Consider the following 20,624-nt stretch of genomic DNA (forward strand, 5'->3'; position numbering starts at 1 on the left):
GGTGAAATTCTGACAAAGTTTGTGAATGCACTTTTATCCTCTTCGCACAGCACATTAAGCAGTTGATCATATTGTCCAAATTGAGGTCTCCGTTGAAACATGGGCTTAACCCAGTGAGACTTCCTCTTAATTCTCTTTTTAATTAATCTCTCCCTTCTGCCTTCACGCAAGCGTCCTCAAATGCACATAGTGGGCTGCTGCATACAGCGCGTCAATGAAAAAAACCACCATCCTGTACTCGAAACTACTTAGTATAGGCATGTCTCCAAATGAGCCAATTCAACCAAGGGAGGATATTTATAGTGTGTGAAAAAAAAAGTGACATCATTTGTGCCACGTGTAGTTCACAACGTTCATTCAAGATTTAACGGGAAAGCTCGGGAGACGGACAAGTCACTCGCACAAATAACGGAAATGCCGAGTATCGTGGGAACTCTTTATCTACACCCCGTTATATCGTGTGATATCGTGCTAGACCATGACCACTTCACTCTGGTTACATCTTGCGTCAAGTCGCCCCGTGAAAAAGCCACTTAAGTCTACTCGCCAGTCTGAAGAAGGGTTTCGGCCCGAAACGTTGCCTATTTCCTTCGCTCCATTGATGCTGCTGCACCCGCTGAGTTTCTCCAGCACTTTTGTCTACCAGTGATCTACTAATGCAGCTCCCTTGAATCAAAAGATCCACATGCACAACCACACCATCAGATATATTGGAGTGGTTACTTTGAACAATATTGTAATTGCAATTTCTTTAGCCAGAGAGTGGTGAATTTGTGGAGTTCGTTGTCACAGACGGCTATGGAGGTCAAGACATTGAGTATTTTTAACGTGGAGATTGATTGGATCTTAATTAGCAAAGGCGTCAAAAGTTACGGGGAGAAGGCAGGAGAATGGGGTTGAGGGGAAAAATAGATCAACTTGATGGAATGGCAGAGCAGACTCAATGGGCCAAATAACCTAATTTTGCTCCTATATCTTATGGTCTTACAGCCATGATAGTGAATTAGCTGCATATTCCAATCTTCAATCCAAGGAGATGCAGATAGATATCAGAATACAAAACAATTCACCCCGTCTCTTTGTTGCAACATTGCACATGGTCAAAATCCACCTTCCTGAATTCCCTTGACATTGTTCCTTTAAGCTCGATGCCTTTTCTCCAAGGATCGTGGAATTGTAGCAAACATCTGGGTCTACTATTCGGATTAAAATTTTGATTTGACTGCCAGAGAAAAGTAAAATATATAACCACAAAGTCTATTAGGTCTCGGATTATTCCACTTCAACCATTGAATTTTGTAAAATGACCAAATAAAATGGTTGCAGACATCCTTTTATAATTCTCAGCATTTCAACTCCCCCTCCCACTCTGTATCCAACCTCTCTGTCCTGGGTCTCCTCCAGCGAGCAACACCGGAAATTGGAGGAACAGCACCTCATATTCCGCTTGGGGAGTCTGCATCCTGCGGGCATGAACATTGAATTCTCCCAATTTTGTTAGCCCTTGCTGTCTCCTCCACCTTCCTCAGCCCTCCTGCTGTCTCCTCCCATCCCCCAGCCTTCGTGCTCCTCCTCCTTTTTCCTTTCTTCTCCCCACCACCCCCCACCCCCCAACAGTCTGAAGAAGGGTTTTGGCCCGAAACGTTTCCTATTTCCTTCGCTCCATAGATGCTGCTGCACCCGCTGAGTTTCTCCAGCATTTTTGTGCACCATCCTTTTATAATTAACTGAATTATAATGTTGCATTTACATTACAGAGCTACAGGTGGCCTCTTAGAGTTTATTTTGTTCAATGTTCACTTAATGGTTTGACCTCATGCCTGCATCTCACGAGGAATTGATGGAAGCTGAAGTTAACAATTTTTATTTCATGTCATCAGACACAAAATAATGTGACAACTAGAAACAAAAGCTCTTCAAAGATTGCATGTTACCAGAGAAATGTAATCACATTGTCAGTGAAAGAGCTGCAGGTGAAACAATGGCAAAAATGGTGCTAAATGCAAAAAATCTTTCTTGCCGTAGAAGAACATTCCTGAGTCAACAGAAAGCTAACACAATAACAGGTGGAAATTAAAGCGCTCTCATTATCAAATGAGTTTCAGGCTACAGGAAGCTAGGTGTTAATACTGAAATCAGCAGTTGGAGCACTCCTACACAGACAGAATACCAAATGCATAATTGTCCGAAATATTTATAAGGATGGTTCATAGCCATAATATTAACTAGCACACGCAAGTAAGATTCCTACTCACCTGGAGCTTCAGTTGCCATGTACTGACAGCAAAGCACTCGGATGAAGTTAGAGAATGCCCATCAGTTGCTATAGTGTCCCTGACGGATTTTGGCACTACTGTAGTACAAGTGATAAAGTTTGCATCTAACACAGATTTCAAACAAAACTCTCCTTACAATATTTTAAATGGAAATAAATAATAGACAATAGGTGCAGGAGTAGGCCATTCGGCCCTTCAAGCCAGCACCACCATTCAATGTGATCATGGCTGATCATCCCCAATCAGTACCCCGTTCCTGCCTTCTCCCCATATCCCTTGCACCATTTAGATAATAATCTGCCTTCCTGTTTTTGCTACCAAAGTGGATAACCTCACATTTATCCACATTAAACTGCAACTGCCGTGCATCTGCCCACTCACCCAACCTGTCCAAGTCACCCTGCATTCTTATAGCATCCTCTTCACAGTTCACGCTGCCAACCAGCTTTGTGTCATCTGCAAATTTGCTAATGTTACTATGAATCCCTTAACCTAAATCATTGATGTATATTGTAAATATCTGTGGTCCCAGCACCGAGCCTTGCGGTACCCCACTAGTCACTGCCTGCCATTCTGAAAGGGACCGTTAATCCCTACTCTTTGTTTCCTGTCTGCCAACCAATTTTCTATCCATGTCAGCACTCTACCCCCAATACCCTGTGCCCTAATTTTGCCCACTAATCTCCTATGTGGGACATTATCAAATGCTTTCTGAAAGTCCAGGTACACTACATCCACTGGCTCTCCCTTGTCCATTTTCTTAGTTACATCCTCAAAAAATTCCAGAAGATTAGTCAAGCATGATTTCCCCTTCGTAAATCCATGCTGACTCGGACCGATCCTGTTACTGCTATACAAATATGCAGCGATTTCATCTTTTATGATTGACTCCAGCAACTTCCCCACCACCGATGTCAGTCTAACTGGTCTATAATTCCCTGTTTCTCTCTCCTGCCTTTCTTAAAATGTGGGATAACATTAGCTACCCTCCAATCCACAGGAACTGATCCTGAGTCTATAGAACATTGGAAAATTATCACCAATACGTCCACGATTTCTAGAGCCACTTCCTTAAGTACCCTGGGTTGCAGACCATCAGGCCCTGGGGATTTATCAGCCTTCAGTCCCATCAGTCTGGTCAACACCATTTCCTGCCTAATGTGCATTTCCTTCAGTTCCTCTGTCACCCCAGATCCTCTGGCCACTACTATATCAGGAAGATTGTTTGTGTCCTCCTTAGTGAAGACGGATCCAAAGTACCTGTTCAACTCATCTGCCATTTCCTTGTTCCCCATAATAAATTCACCTTTTTCAGTCTTCAAGTGTCCAACTTTGGTCTTAACTAATTTTTTCTTCTTCACACACCTAAAGAAGCTTTTACTATCCTCGGCTAGCTTACCTTCGTACCTCATCTTTTCTCCCCGTATTGCCTTTTGAGTTATCTCCTGTTGCTCTTTTAACATTACCCAATCCTCTTGCTTCCCGCTCATCTTTCCTTTGTTGTACTTCTTCTCTTTTATTTTTATACTGTCTCTGACTTCCCTTGTTAGCCACCGTCGCCCCTTACTCCCCTTGGAATCTTTCTTCGTCTTTGGAATGAACTGATCTTGCACCTTTTGTATTATTCCCAATCATTTCTTGGACTTTAAAACACAACATATTTCCCTTAACATATACAAATACAACAGAAGATATCCCAGGACTCCAGATATATCCCATGCTGATGACAGTAATTTGAGAATTTGTATTCATAACATGTACAGTCAAATTTGTTGTATGGTGAAAATTTACGCCATCAGAATGACTATTATTGCAGCAGCTCATGAAAGCTAAAAAGTTAATGCATTTATATAGCTCACTAAGCCACCTGAAATGAATAACAATGAAACCACCCCTCTCTGAACCACTCTCCATGATACAAATATCAGTACATGTATTTGGAAGAACTTTGGGTCATACCGGCTTTTTGAACATGTGCTATAACATTTTTCATACAATAATCAGTTAAACGTTAAATATTTCTCTATATTACAAGGAAACATAGTGTGTCCTGGGATATAAGCCACTTTGAACAAAATTAAATATTAACCAGATATTCCTCTTATGACTTTGTTGAATTTTATTTAAAAGTTAATACTATACTTGCATGCTAAATAAAATAAATGCAATTTCATTAAGGTTAAATTAACTATTTGTTTGAACATCTCAGGGATGTCATGTTCTCCATCAGCACTACAGAGAGAGCCAGTGTATGTAGTGTATCTGGACTTGCAGAAAGCCTTTGATAAAGTCCCACATAGACAATAGACATTTGGCTCTTCGAGACAGCACCACCATTCACTGTGATAATGGCTGATCATCCACAATCAGGAGATTAGTGGGCAAAATTCAAACACATGGTATTGGGGATAGGATACGGACATAGAAAGAAAATTGGTTGGCAGACAGGAAACAAAGAGAAGGGATTAACGGATCGCTTTCAGAATAGCAGGCAGTGACTAGTAGGGTACTACAAGGCTCGGTGCTGGGACCGCAGCTATTTACAATATACATTAATGATTTAGATGAAGGGGTTAAAAGTAACATTAGCAAATTTGATGATGACACAAAGCTCGGTGGCAGTGTGAACTGTGAAGAGGATGCTATCAGGATGCAGGGTGACTTGGACAGGTTGGGTGAGTGGGCAGATGCATGTCAGATGCACTTTAATGTGGATAAATATGAGGTTATCCACTTTGGTAGCAAAAACAGGAAGGCAGATTATTATCTGAATGGTGTCAAGTTAGGAAAAGAGAAAGTACAACCAGATCTGGGGGTCCTTGTTCATCAGTCAATGAAAGTAAGCATGCTGGTACAGCAAGCAGTGAAGAAAGCTAACGGCATGTTGGCCTACATAACAAGAGATATTGAGTATAGGAGCAAAGAGGTCCTTCCGCAGTTGTACAAGGCCCTGGTGAGACCACATCTGGAGTATTGTGTAGTTTTGGTCTCCAAATTTGAGGAACGACATTCTTGCTATTGAGGGTGTGCAGCGTAGGTTTACAATGTTAATTCCCGGGATGGTGGGACTGTCATATGCTGATAGAATGGAGCGACTAGGCTTGTATACACTGGAATTTAAAAGGATGAGAGGGAATCTTATTTAAATATATAAGATTATTAAGGGATTGGAAATGCTAGAGGCTGGAAACTATGTTCCCAATGTTGGGGGAGTGCAGAACCAGAGGTCACAGTTTAAGAATAAAGGTAGGGCATTTAGAACGGAGATGAGGAAAAACTTTTTCACCCAGAGAGCTGTGAATCTGTGGAATTCTCTGCCTCAGAAGGTAGTGGAGGCCGATTCTATGGATGCTTTCAAGAGAAAGTTAGAGCTCTTAACAATAGCGGATTCAAGGGATATGGGTAGAAGGCAGGAACGGATGATCAGCTATGATCACAGTGAATGGCGGTGCTGGCTTGAAGAGCCGAATGGCCTACTCCTGCACCTGTTACCTATTGACACAAAATGCTGGAGTAACTCAATGGGACAGGCAGCATCTCTGGAGATAAACACAAAAAGCTAGAGTAAATCAGCGGGACAGGCAGCATCTCTGGAGAGATGGAATGGGTGACGTTTTCGGTCGAGACTCTTCTTCAGCCAGAGTCCGGGAAGAGGGAGTTTAGAGATATGGGTGGGTAAGGTGTGAAAACGACAGATCAAAGCAGATGATGGTAAGGAAATGTAGAATGGTTATTTTTCCCAGTTCTAATCTGTGGCCCTTGTGGCTAAGGGGATCAGAGGGTATGGAGAGAAGGCAGGTACGGGATACTGAGTTGGATGATCAGCCATGATCATATTGAATGGCGGTGCAGGCTCGAAGGGCCGAATGGCCTACTCCTGCACCTAATTTCTATGTTTCTATGTTTCTATGTTTCTACTCGAGCATAGGGTCAGCTATGATAGGGAACAGGAGACCTGCTGTCTTCTCAGTCAGTCATAAGGGATAGGAGCAGAATTAGGTCATTCGGCCTATCAAGTCTACTTTGCCATTGAATCATGACTGATTTATTTCTCCCTCCTAACCCCATTCTCCTGCCTTCTCCCCATAACCCAGTACTAAGAAGAAAGCGGTGAAGAAAGCGAATGGCATATTGGCCTTTATAACAAGAGGAATCGAATATAGGAGCAAAGAGGTCCATCTGCAGTTGTACTGAGCCCTAGTGAGACCACACCTGGAGTATTGTGTGCAGTTTTGGTCCCCTAATTTGATGAAGGACATTATTGCTATTGAGGGAGTGCAGCGTAGGTTTACAAGGTTAATTCCAGGGATGGCGGGACTGTCATATGCTGAGAGAATGGAGCAGCTGGACTTGTACACTCTGGAGGTTAGAAGGATGAGATGGGTATCTCATTGAAACATATAAGATTGTTAAGGGCTTGGACACGCTAGAGGCAGAAAACATGTTCCCGATGTTGAGGGAGTCCAGAACCATGGGCCACAGTTTAAGAATAAGGAGTAAGCCATTTAGAAGGGAGACAATGAAACACTTTTTCTCACAGAGAGTGTTGAGTCTGTGGAATTCTCTGCCTCAGAGGGCGGTGGAGGCAGGTTCTCTGGATGCTTTCAAGAAAGAGCTAGATAGGGCTCTTAAAGATAGCGGAGTCAGGGGATATGGGGAGAAGGCAGGAACGGGTACTGATTGGGGATGATCAGCCATGATCACATTGAATGGCGGTGCTGGCTCGAAGGGCCAAATGGCCTACTCCTGCACCTATTGTCTATAATCAAAAATCTATCTATCTCTCCCTTAAAAATATCCATTGACTTGGCCTCCACAGCCTTCTGTGACAAATAATTCCACAGATTCACCACCCTCTGACTAAAGAAATTCCTCCTCATCTCCTTCTTAAAGGAACATCCTTTAATTCTGAGGCAATGACCTCTAGTCCTATACTCTCCCACTAGTGGCAACATCCTCCCCACATCCACTCTATCCAAGCCTTATTCGGTACATTTCAAATGAGGTAATTTGCTTATTCTTCTAAACTCCGGCGAGTACAGCCCAATGCCGTAAAATGTTTATCTGCTAACCCACTCATTCCTGGGATCGTTCTTGTAAACCTCCTCTGGACCATCTCCCCCCCCCCCCCCCCCCCCCCCCCCCCCCCGCCCTCCCATTCCCATATGGAACTTTTCTGTCCTGGACCTCCTCCAATGTCAGATTGAGGCCCAATGCAAATTGGAGGAACAGCACCTCATATTTTGCATGGGCAGCTTACAACCCTGCAGTATGAGCATTGACTTCTCCAACTTCAAGTAACCCTTGCTTTCCCTCACTCTCTATCCCTCCCCATCCTAGTTCTCCGACCAGTCTGACTGCCCCTTGTTTAAGTTTCTATCTTTGTCTCCTGCGTTGTCACTTTCCCCATGCCAACGTTTGAGCTTTGTCCTCTTTGATGTCTCGTGTTCACACCCTACCCTTCTCTATCTCTGCAACTCCCTCTCCCTTGACTCTCAGTCTGAAGAATGGTCTCAACCCGAAACGTCACCCATTCCTTCTATCCAGAGATGCAGGCTGTCCCGCTGAGTTACTCCAGCGTTTTGTGTCTATCCAGTGACGGATAGCTTTGAGAACTGTGTAACTACAGGCACCTATTCCACCCAATCATGCTACACCAAGTTACCTGTACTACAGTGTACACATATTCTCGCAAACTACCAGCTGGAAAAACAAAAATGTATGTTTGTTCTTCAACTAGAAAATTAATAAAAGAAAGCAAGCAGAATGAGATTAGTCCAGCAAAAAAAAAATACTGATTTTACATGTACACAAGAGTAACTTTGGTCTCTCAGAAGAGATCAAAAGGAATTAATGGGGAATAAGGAAATTAAAGATTTTAAACACTTATCTTATGTCTTTTTCTTCATGATGAAAAACATTAAAAGCAAAATAGTTAGCAATTGAAAATGAGAAACTTAACACAATAGATATCACCCGAAATGATATAAAAATGACACATTAATGGAACCAAGGTCTGCCAAAGCTGCAATGCAGACTCCCTAAGGCAATGGGTTCATTTAATCATCTTTCAAAATTCTCTGGGTTCTGGAATTATTCCAACAGATAATAAAATTGCATTTAACATCATTATTTAAAAAAAATCAGGTCTCTAAGCCAGACTTCAGTTGATGGAAAATTACCGAATTTAGTGCAAAGAAAAGTATGGGAATGAATGGGTTATTAAGTAGGTGAGCTGTAATCAGTGTGATGCCTCAGGGAACAGTTCTTCACCTACTTTACTAATGCTTTAGATGGAGAGACTGTTGAAATATGCTGGCAATACAGATAGTTTTACTAAAAATGAAGGTTAGCAAAGGTTAACAAAGTTTAGTTAGTTTGTTGTCACGTGTACAGTGAAAACCGTTTGCTGCGTGCTATCCAGTCAACAGAATGACGATATATGACAATCGTGCCATTTACAGTGTATAGTTACATGATAAGGGATTAACACTTGGTGCAAGGTAAAGCCAGCAAAGTCCGATCAAGGGTAGTCCGAGGGTCACCAATGAGGTAGATAGTAGTTCTGCACTGCTCTCTGGTTGTGGTAGGATGATTCAGTTGCCTGATAACAGCTGGGAAGAAACTGTCTCCCCGAATCTGGAGGTGTGCGTTTTCACAGGGATGCAGACATGTTAAATGAGTGTAGCAAACTGTGGCTGAAGGGTGTAATATCAGGGAAATATATAATCAAAGTTTTGTTTTGCGATTCAGCGTGGAAACAGGCCCTTTGGCCCACAGAGTCCACGCCAACCAGCCATCACACACACACAAAAGCCAATTAGCTACAAATCTGCACGTCTTTGGGATGTGAGAGGAAACTGGAGCAGCCGGAGAAAACCCAAGAGTGAGAAATTACAAACTCCCTACAGACAGCACCCGTAGTCAGGGTCAAACCTGGGTCTCTGGTACTGTAAGGCAGCAAACTCCACTGTGCCGACCCAGAGCTTACTGCTTTTCCTATCAAAGTGGATAACCCAATTTAGTACTAACCTAATGGCACCAAAGTGATGAATAATGGCATTAAGAGAAACAATCATGAGATAAGCCAAAACGGTAAACTGAATTTTGTCTTTTATTGCAATGCAATGCAATTGCAATTGCAATTACAGGGCTTTGGTAAAATTACTACACGATACACTGTACTGTTTTAGTTGCCTAATTTAAAAGATATACTTACCTTGAAACAGTGTTACAAAGGATTACTCGTCTGTTTTCTGGACAAAGGGGTTGTCGGGCAAGGAATGACTGAGGAGAGAATGTTTTGAACATAATATGGGATGGTCATATTGAAACGTCCAAGATGCTGCAGGAGCTCGATTTCTTAGATGTTGCAAGGTTATTATGCCAGGGAAATAAATCTGGAACTAAGGAAGTGTCTTCAGATAAAGACCAAGATATGGGAATCTTTCTGTAAAATATTATGAAACTTCAGAAGTTTCCACCTCAACAGTGGATGCTTTTAAGTATATTCAAGATCGAGAAAGATTATTTTTGGTCTGCAAGTGAATCAAAGATTATGGGGAAACAGGCAGAAAAAGCAAGTCAAGGCAAAACATCAGATCAGTCACGCTCTTATTCAAAGGCAACACAGGCATGGCGAGTTGTATAATCTACACACAATCCAATGTCCTTAGCTAGATACAACACAGCAAATGTAAAGGAGCGTTCAAGCTCATAGATTCACAAGTAATAGGAGAAGATTTGGCCATTCGGACCATCAACTACTCCGTCATTCAATCATGGCTGATCCATCGTTCACTTTCAACACCATTCTCCCATATTGGTGGAAATGTGTCAGACTCGATAACAATCAGCACGGGAGCACCTCAAGGCTGCGTGCTCCGTATGCGGACATGGCGCTGACAGACGAGAGGCCGAAACGACAATAAACCGAAAGAGTCCGAAGACGAAACGCCTACTAACCGAAAGGATGGGACGCCTAAATGCAAACTAACCGAAAGGGCGGGACGCCTAAAACCCAAGGAACCGAAAAGCTGCGTCACCTAAAAGCAAACTTACCGAATGGCCGCGTCGCCCATCCTTTCGGTATAGAAGTGAGATCGACCGATTGACCAAATGGTGCCAGCACAATAACCTGGCTCTCAACACCAGCAAAACCAAGGAACTGATTGTGGACTTTGGAAGGGGTAGGATGGGGTCCCACAGTCCCGTGTATATTATTATTATTATTATTATTATTATTGCTTTATTTATATAGCACATTTTAAGTCAACTTGCATTGACACCAAAGTGCTTTACATTAATTAAATAATAAATTTACATACAAACCATAGAAAAAGGTTAAAAATAAAGAAAGAAAGAAAATGGACACAACACATTATAGAGTGTTGAGTATAGACATTATATCAATGGGACGGTGGTGGAAAGGGTCAAGAGCTTCAAATTCCTGGGCGTGCACATTTCCGAAGTTCTTTACAAGTTCAGGAACAGCTTCTTCCCCACAGCCATCAGGTCATTAAACTCGGCAACAAATAGATGCTGAACTATAACAGGCTATTGCACTTTCTGTTTATTCATGTGTACATTGAATTGAACTGAACTGTTCTGTATTTATGCTTACAATATTTTGTTGTGCTGCAGCAAGCAAGAATTTCATTGTCCTATCTAGGACACATGACAATAAACTCTGACTTGACTTGACTATGGTATTTGCAACAGTGTATGCAAGGCTAGTGCTTCTTTTGTAGACAATAAGGAGTATGCATAATTAATAAACAAGTGCCCACAAAATAAAACAATGAAGTTAAAAAAAAATTAATGTGTTGGTTGGCCAGTGTCACAGAAACAAAAAGGCTTACCTGAAAAAGTACAGGATGAAGTTTGTTTGAATTTTTATCTGGAGTCAATTTAAACAACAGTTCTCTCAATCGGTACTGGAGTTTGTATTCAAGCCCTACAGCGGGTACTCAAGCACACAATTTAGTTAAGAAATACAGTGCGGAAACAGGCCCTTCGGCCCACCGAGTCCGCACCAACCAGCGATCCCCGCACATTAACACTACCCTACCAAATCTGCCTCATAAATCTACCTTTGCCTCTACATATTAATAATTTGTCTATTGCTAATAGCCATTCATCTCCATCCGATTTCTTGCTCTCGTCAGATCCTGTAAAACTTTTATAGCCTGGTCACATTTTGATAAGTGAAAAATTATTGCAGTCGCCATAAACAGGCAAGTAGCAACTGAACTAATTAACACCAAATTACAATAAAGCAATTTTATGTATGAGACTGCTAGTGCATTACAACATAATTGACAGGAATATCCAATTAAGATAATGGATTCAGGCACTACAGATGCTGTTCATCTGAGAAAGTGTGATAATACAAGGGCTCACATTCAAGCTGTCAACAATGAAAGCTTGACAACAACTCAAATATAGCCTTACAGTATAAAATATTTGCACTCTAGAAAGCTAAATAAAAATTAAAATATATAATATAAAATGCAGGGAGGTCAAAACAGTGGCTATAAAAACTCTGATAATGCATGATACAAGTATTTGGAAATCCCGATAGATTGGCATCAGGTTCACTGGGTACTGATTCCAGCACAGCCTTCAACATATTGGGAAGCCTTCTTCTCAAACTTCCTCTAAGTTACCCAGTTGATTCATGCTCTTCCTTGAAATGTACCTGCTTCTGTCTCCCACCTTCCCTTGAAACATGTTAGGGCTTTGGAACCTTAAAACCTGGATAATTCATCACATCACAGTGTAAACTCACAATTAAAAAAATCGCTGGTGTTTTCATAGTAATTTTACCTTAGCTTAGTTTAGCCATGGCTGAAATAACCTGACCCATCCCCTCCCCCCACATATTCAAGTTAGCTTGTGCTTAAAGAATTGCTAATTGGCCATATTACCAATGTTGAGGTAGCAAGAAATCAGCTTTCATGTGGCATGAGAGAAATTGTTTTTCCTTAATTCATCCCTTGCCCCAGTTTACTTGTGTATAGCAATAGTTTCTATGTCATAACCGTGCACTCAGCCTCCTAGAGTGTCACTCAATCCAGCCAAGCCTCAGATGCTGTTGGACCTCCAGCGGCCCACTTCCCCATTGAGGTGCACTCCGCTGCCACTCACTTACTGGCCCCTGGTGTCAGTTGCTGGTGTCCGCGGCCATCTCAAATCTTTTCACCCTCCTCTCCGGCCCTCTGGGATGAGCAGGCAAGGCTTGGTGGCTTGACTCTTAGGGCAGGCAAGCCAGCCCTGCAGCAAGGACAATATTAGGCCAAACCAATTAAAAAAATTAAAATCGTGTTTTTAAAAAGGAAAAGAATAAAGATATTTTAAGACCTGTCCTGCACATCTCCTTTAAAATGTCCCTACCTTACCATAAAGTTATGCCCATTAGTATTCTTAAGGGATTGGACAGGCTAGATGCAGGAAGATTGTTCCCGATGTTGAGGAAGTCCAGAACAAGGGGTCACAGTTTAAGGATAAGGGGGAAATCTTTTAGGACCGAGATTAGAAAAACATTTTTCACACAGAGAGTGGTGAATCTCAGGAATTCTCTTCCACAGAGGGTAGTTGAGGCCAGTTCATTGGCTCTATTTAAGAGGGAGTTAGATGTGGCCCTTGTAGCTAAAGGGATCAGGGGGTATGGAGAGAAGGCAGGTACAGGATGCTGAGTTGGATGATCAGCCATGATCATATTGAATGGCGGTGCAGGCTCAAAGGGCCGAATGGCCTACTCCTGCACCTATTTTCTATGTTTCTATTTGACCTTTCCACCCTAGGGGAAATGTTCTGACTACCTATGAACATGCTTCTCATAATTGCTCACACTTCCATTAGGTCTCCCCTCAACCTGCACACAAAGAGTGGAACGGACACACTTTACCCCAAAACCAAAGAACAAGATTTATTCTAATGCACTGATTTTCAATTATATTCTATTTTTGTTAACAATTTTTTTTATACTAGCCATTTTATATTGACTTGGGCTTGAGTGGTTGCTGCCTCAGCAATATTCCCACTTGTCTAAATGTCTCTGTGAGCACTTTGGCAAAGAATACCAGGGTCTTGCATTAAGCACCAGCAACTTTCCTCCCTGGTCTTAAATTTTTCAAGACACTCCCACACATTTACTTCTGCAAAATGACAATCTCATAAATAAAAGATCAGCAAGTTCAGCAAACTGATGTAGTTTTTATTTTCTCTTCTGTAAGCAACCAAAGTCATGTGGGTCAACGTTTCAATGCATCGTAACAGAATTAATTTCACTGTAAACTGTTTAAACAAAGTTATACCTGCAAAAAATCAACTGAAGGCAATGTCCCAGGTAATAGTCCAAAACAACTAGATGTCAGCCTTCAGAAGCTTCTACCACAGATCGTCAAGGTTAAGATGCCAACATTGGCTGACCAGTAGCATTCTTGTCTCAGTTTTAAATTCATGGTTTCAAACTTCACACTAGAGATTTGAACAGAAAATCTGGACTGACAGCATGATACATTGCCAGAGAAAAGAAAGATGTACCTAGAAACAAGATTTGAATCTGAGCCATCACCAGGAATCTCCCACTGCACCCTTTATCAGGTTAAGAGGCATTGACAAGTAGGGCATCATAATACCCACTCCCATTTTTTTTTAACTAAAAGATTGTTCAAGAGATTTGCAAATAAGTCAAAATCTCAAAATCTATTACAGTCTTTTAGGTCTGCCTACTATGTTCTGTGTGCTGAAGCAAAGCAAGAATTTCATTGTCCTATACAGGGACACATGACAATAAATTCACTTGAACTTGAACTTGAAGGGTCTCGACCCGAAACATCACCCATTCATTCTCCCCAGATATGCTGCCTGTCCCGCTGAGTTACTCCAGCTTTTTGTGTCTATCTATAGTCTATTACAATCTATAACATTTATAACAATCACAAAATAGTCAGGGGTCCAGATGTATCATTGCACATGATAAGTATTTTAATCACTATTGTAAATATTCTTTAAAATTTGCCAACTCTGAAACTTAAGTGAGAACAACCATGGTGGGCAATTGTAAATCTTATCAAAACATTTGATACATTAGTCTTTTAATCAAATTTGTATTCAATACTTTTAAATCGCTTTCCCAGGGCATTGTTAGCAAAGTCACAATTACACAGGTTTCATAGCCTTTCAAAGGACAGTCAAGAGTCAACCACATTATAGTCTGCCTTTGCATTTAGGCACACAATTGGACTTGTGTACAGTAAGATTTGACTGGATAGCACGCAATGTTTTTATACTATCTCAATACATGTGACAACAAAGTCAAGTCAAGTCAAGTCTAGTTTATTCGTCACATACACATACGAGATGTGCAGTGAAATTAAAAGTGGCAATGCTCGCGGACTTTGTGCAAAAAGACAAACAAGCAAACTACAAACAGAATGGAACAGAATCACATATTCTTTTACATATTAAATATTGTGGGCGGAGGGAAAAAGGGAAAAAAACAGCAATTTAAAAAACCCAGTAGAATGGTACAGTAAAGTTAGTCCCTGATGAGATAGGAGTTTACAGTCCTAATGGCCTCTGGCCTAAAACAAAACTAATACCAATCTCATAGAAACATAGAAAATAGGTGCAGGAGGAGGCCATTCGGCCCTTCGAGCCAGCACCGCCATTCATTGTGATCATGGCTGATCGTCCCCTATCAATAACCCGTGCCTGCTAGCCCCTAGAGCTCTATCTAACTCTCTCTTAAATCCATCCAGTGATTTGACCTCCACTGCCCTCTGTGGCAGGGATTTCCACAAATTCACAACTCTCTGGGTGAAAACGTTTTTTTCTCACCTCAGTCTTAAATGGCCTCCCCTTTATTCTAAGACTGTGGCCCCTGGTTCTCCTAATTATTAAGCAATAAACTGCAGAGGATGGAAATCAAATATAAGCAGGAAATTCCAGAAATCTTCAACACAACAGGCAGAAACTGTGGGGATGGAAAGGTGGAACTGTGGAGATGGTGTTTCAGGCATCAGAAACCGACAATTTTATTCAAATGTCATGAGCCTGAAATATTATCTTTGGTTCCCTCACCATTGATGCAACCTGGCACTCTGAGCATTTCCAGCACTCCCTCCTTTTAACCTCCGTCATTCACCAATCCACAGGATCGCAGGTTCACAACCAACATAATATTGTGCAGAATTTAAGTGCTTGATTTAAAATACTGCACAGACTCTATTATTCAAAGTCTAAACTGAATAAGATCTTTCCAAATGTATTTCCTATTTGCGATAAATATCTTCTTCAGGAAGCAACTATAACCCATTCCTTTGTCTCTTGTATAAAGTTACTTAATTCCTGGAGAGGAATTTTTGAAATTTTTTCAAAAACACTAAAAATAAAATTGGATTCCGATACGGAACTGATCACTCTAGGTACGTCAGAAGCCTGTTCTGAGCTATCATTATTTCAAAGACGTTTCCTTAATTATGGCCTGATAACGGCGAAAAAAATAATACTAAAATTTTGGAAACATACATCAGCCCCTACTCTTAAGAGTATTGGAGTTGCTCGTTCTTCACTGGCTCGTCTCCAGTTGGTTCAGAATGCTGCTGCTCGCCTTTTAACTGGAACTCGAAAGAGGGAGCACATAACACCAGTTCTGGCCTCCCTCCACTGGCTCCCGGTGCTCTCTCGAGTTCATTTTAAAATTCTGTTATTTGTTTTTAAATCTCTGAATGGGCTCGCACCGCCTTACCTCTCTGAGCTGCTCCACCCATACGCTCCTGCTCGGTCCCTCAGGTCAGCTGATCAGCTGCTCCTGGAGGTACCGAGGTCTAAGCGGAAGCTCAGAGGGGATAGAGCCTTCTCTGTTGCACTCTGGAACGCTCTGCTGTTGCACGTCAGACAGGCCCCCTCACTGTCCATCTTCAAATCCAGTATTAAAACACATTTATACTCCCTGGCTTTTGACCAAGCATGAGACTTTGCTCCTGCTTGTAGTGTTTTTTAATATTTCTTTATTCTGAATATCTTTACTTACTCCATCTTTTAACTGTTATTATTGGTGTGTATTAACATTTTTGTCAATGATTAGTGATGTACAGCACTTTGTTGCAACTATGTTTGTTTTTAAAGTGCTCTATAAATAAAATTATTATTATTATTAAGATGTGGATTATAAACATGTCCGAGATGCTACATCTTGAAAATATTAGACTTGTCTTGGCAGAAAAACCAGATCATTTTTCGAAGACATGGACACCATTCATTGATTTATTACAAGGATAGTATGGTGCAACACAACTTTGAATTTAAATCTAATTACGGGTTGGGTGAGGTGGGTGGGGAGGGATGTGAGGCAGGTATATCACCACTTTTTTCTTTCTTTCACTTTTTGTCTTTTTATTTTTCTTATTTTTTCTATTCCTCTCTTCTTTCTTTCATTTATTCACTCTTTGGCTTCACCACTTTGGTAGTCTACGGGTTCTATCTTTGCACATCTCACTTTTCCTCTTTCTTGTTTTTTCTCCTTTCTTTTCTTCCAACTATAGCTAAAAGTTAAAATTGAAGCTGTACAATAACTGTATTATGTCATATGCCGTCGGTTCTATTTTTGTACATTTGCTTCTAATAAATAAAAATATTTTAAAAAAAAAAGAATTTAAGTGCTTGTACTATACAAGGTCAGTTCATGTTGCCACTCATTGAAAAAGGATACCAGGACAGGGTAAAGCTTTGTGACAAAAACGTCCCATGTTTAGCCAGAGGGTGCTGAATCCGTGGAATTTTTTGCCACAGAAAGCTGAAGAGGCCCAGTCAGTGGATATTTTTAAGGCAGAGCTGGATAGCTTCTTGAGTACTACAGGTGTCAGAGGTTACGGGGAGAAGGCAGGAGAATGGGGTTAGGAGGGAGAGATAGATCAGCCACGATTGAATGGTGGAGTAGACTTGATGGGCCGAATGGCCTAATTCTACTCTTATTCTTTATGACCTTATAAGTACTGCGAATCAATTATCAAACAAAATAATTACTACTGAACTAATGCGTCAACATTTGAGCAGGAAATGAAAAAATGATGAGTACAAACATCTGAAGTAAATTGAAAGGCAGAGGGATTTGATAGGTCAGGTCGGGGAGAGTTCCCCCGCCACGGGTACCATGTAATCCCGTGCTACCTGCTCCATGGTCGAATAGTCGGCGACTAAACCGTCTCCCCACAAATCCACCCCCTTCCCTTCTTTCACTCCCCACCCCCTCTTTTCCCTGTGCCCCACCTAAATTTGCAGCCATTTTTCCCTTCCCTCTCCTCTTCCACCTATAGCCCTTTGTCTGGCTTCACAATCTACAAAACTTTACAAATCCTTTCACTCAGTGCACTTGACAATAAACTAAACTCAAGAACAATTCGTAACTCTTCAACCCTCCTCTGACACATTGCCTTTCCATCACTGTCCTTTGTCCGACCATCTGCCTATCAAAAGCCCTCCTTCACCTGTATCCACCTATCACTTGCCAGACTTTGTCCTGCCCATCTCTTCCAGCTTTTTGTCTCCCCCCCCCCCCCCACCACCATAATCAGTCTGAAGAAGGGCCCCCGACCCAAAATGTCACCTATCCATATTCTCCAGAGATGTTGGTCTGAGTTACCCACTCAGTAACCCACTCAGTTACTCCAGCACTTTCTCTTTTTTTTTTTTACCCAGTGGTTTTAAACAGCGCATGCAGTTCCATGTTTTTACAAAATCTGAAAGTTTTTTTACAGATTCATGGCAATGCAAGTGCATGCTGCAACTTCTTGACTTGACAAAAATGGGAATTTCTTCTCATATATTGCAAATACAATTATGGTTGTTATTTTCTAGTTATAACAGATCATATCAAGCACTCGAGTGGTTTAGAAAAAAACATCTATGCCAGCACAGTGGTGAAGCTAATGTGGCTGTTGCCTTTCAGCTCCAGCTATCTGAATACAATCCTACCCCTGGTGCTGCCTGTGTGGGCATCTGCTTTTCCTCCATGGCAGTGTAGGTTTTCCTCCACATTGCAAAGAAGCATGGTTACGTTGGCAAATGTCCTTATTATGCAGGTTAATCTAGGTTCAGGTGAGTTGGGGGAGGAACTGAAAAGTGTTTATTTACGTAGGATTGGTGTAAATGAGTATTTGATGGCCATCATGGGGCAAAACAAAGTCTGAATGGGTTTTGCTTTTGCTTGTTGATTCGCACAATCAATTCAACCAAACCAGTCAATACAACCATTCATTCTCATGACTACTCAAAATTATCTCTCTATTCAGACCAAATATTGAAACATTTTAACTATGATTTAGTTTCAAATATCTTATTCAATTTGGAATGATTACAAAGTAGTTTGTCAACAAAAGACAAAAGAACAACATGGAAAAGGGCAGGGAAAAATAGAGAAATGCAACAATAAACTCAAGTCATGCAAATCTGTTTCGTGGGTATATGTGAAACGAATATTTTGTGGTTACAAGAACAAGGAAAACATTTCAGCAAATGGGCCATCTACAATCAAGTTGCTTAGAGTACGTTTAAAACATAAATTATCCAGAAGATAATTCTGAATTTGGGTGGCAGTCTAAAACTATGTTGTTTATTCAGAGTCATATTTCAGTTACATATTTCATAGAAACATAGAAAATAGGTGCAGGAGGAGGCCATTCGGCCCTTCGAGCCAGCACCACCATTCATTGTGATCATGGCTGATCGTCCCCTATCAATAACCCGTGCCTGCCTTCTCCCCATATCCCTTGACTCCACTAGCCCCTAGAGCTCTATCTAACTCTCTCTTAAATCCATCCAGTGACTTGGCCTCCACTGCCCTCTGTGGCAGGGAATTCCACAAATGCACAACTCTCTGGGTGAAAACTTTTTTTTTCCTCACCTCAGTCTTAAATGACCTCCCCTTTATTCTAAGACTGTGGCCCCTGGTTCTGGATTTCATCCCACGTCTTCCCGTCTCAAAGTCCCCTCCAATATTTCTGCCCTAATATGATCAGTAAACAATTCTTGCCCTGCACACAATATCAGGAAATTGCTCTGAAATATTCAGAGACGACCAATCCTGTAGGGCTGGCAAACCAAGGTGGAAAAAGTCAAGATGCACGTTGCCCTATTTTCCATTACACTGTGCAGAATGGGAGAACATTGGGCATGAATACCTGCATGCTACTCATTTATTATGTCCATTTTCACTTTCACCATTTAAAATCATCCAATTTTAAAAAAAGTTCCAAAGGAAAACATGTGCAAACACACTATACCTTATAACTTCTGATGTCAATGTTTTAATTTTCCCTACAACACATTTGAAAATGAACTGAACACTTAAAATGTCTGAAGAAGGGTTTCGGCCCAAAACGTTGCCTATTTCCTTCGCTCCATAGATGCTGCTGCACCCGCTGAGTTTCTCCAGCATTTTTGTGTACCTTCGATTTTCCAGCATCTGCAGTTCCTTCTTAAACACTTAAAACAAATTACTGGACCTATCTCGTGAACCACTCTTTGATAGATTGTGTTATGAAATCTAAACACAATCAGAAACCTTTGCATAACAAATCAAACAAGCTTTTCTCTATGTCTACATAATTTCTGTAATTATTGTTAAATGTTTCACCCCTTTTGCAAAGGTTTAGCAGAAACGCGTCTCTGTGTGCGTGCCTGTACGCAATGTTAGCTCCATTAACATCAGACTGATGCTAACTACGGAGGTTTGGAATAACTTACTACTGTAAGTATGGACACATGTTATACAACCAACAGAACAAAAGGTTAAACCCTGTAGAAAGTAATCTCCTTCCATCTGTACTGGCATTTTTAATTAAAATGTACATTGCATCATTGGACTTGAAAATTGTATTAGTACATTAATTACTGCACTTGCCATCATTCAGCCAATGAAAACCTGACATCTTCACACTTTCAGATGCAGCATGGTAATGGTAGAATGAAGTTTACAAGGTACATCTGACTAGTTCAATAGAGATTCATATGTAATCTTGTAATTTAATTTACATTTAATGACTTAATGCCATTGGTGAGTTTTTAAGTAAATGACAAACATATAGTCAAGATCCTAAAAACCTACAGATAATTGCTGGTGCACTACCAACATGGTGGTTCAGCGGTAGAGTTGGTGTCTTACAGCACCAGAGACCCAGGTGTTATCTGTACTGAGTATGTACGTTCTCCACGTGACCTTTCTCCCACACTCCAAAGATGTGCAGGTTTGTAAGCCTATTGGCTTTGGTAAGAATTGTAAATTGTCCCTAGTGTGTAGAATAGTGTTAGTGTATGGGGATCGCTGGTTAGCACCTACGTAGT

The sequence above is a fragment of the Amblyraja radiata genome, chromosome 2, assembly GCF_010909765.2.
Source record: "Amblyraja radiata isolate CabotCenter1 chromosome 2, sAmbRad1.1.pri, whole genome shotgun sequence".
NCBI lineage: Eukaryota > Metazoa > Chordata > Chondrichthyes > Rajiformes > Rajidae > Amblyraja > Amblyraja radiata.